Raw genomic sequence first — 230 nt, forward strand, 5'->3', positions numbered from 1 at the left:
ACACACCCGAAATGCTTTTCTCTGTCAAGCAGCCAATGGCAGGAGAAGAATAGGAAAACTGTGGCTGCCCCCACTGGGCGATGAGTGCAATGCCAGAGAAGAGAGAAGCCACTCTGTGTCATGACATCGCCCAGAGCTCAGTGCAGCTGTGAGGAGAGAAAGGGAGGGAGAATCACAGCTAGGGAGCAAGAGAAAAGGAGGGGGGAATTCATGTGGAGGAGGGGTTTCAT

Source organism: Sebastes umbrosus, chromosome 12 (genome assembly GCF_015220745.1).
Source record: "Sebastes umbrosus isolate fSebUmb1 chromosome 12, fSebUmb1.pri, whole genome shotgun sequence".
Taxonomy (NCBI): Eukaryota; Metazoa; Chordata; class Actinopteri; order Perciformes; family Sebastidae; genus Sebastes; species Sebastes umbrosus.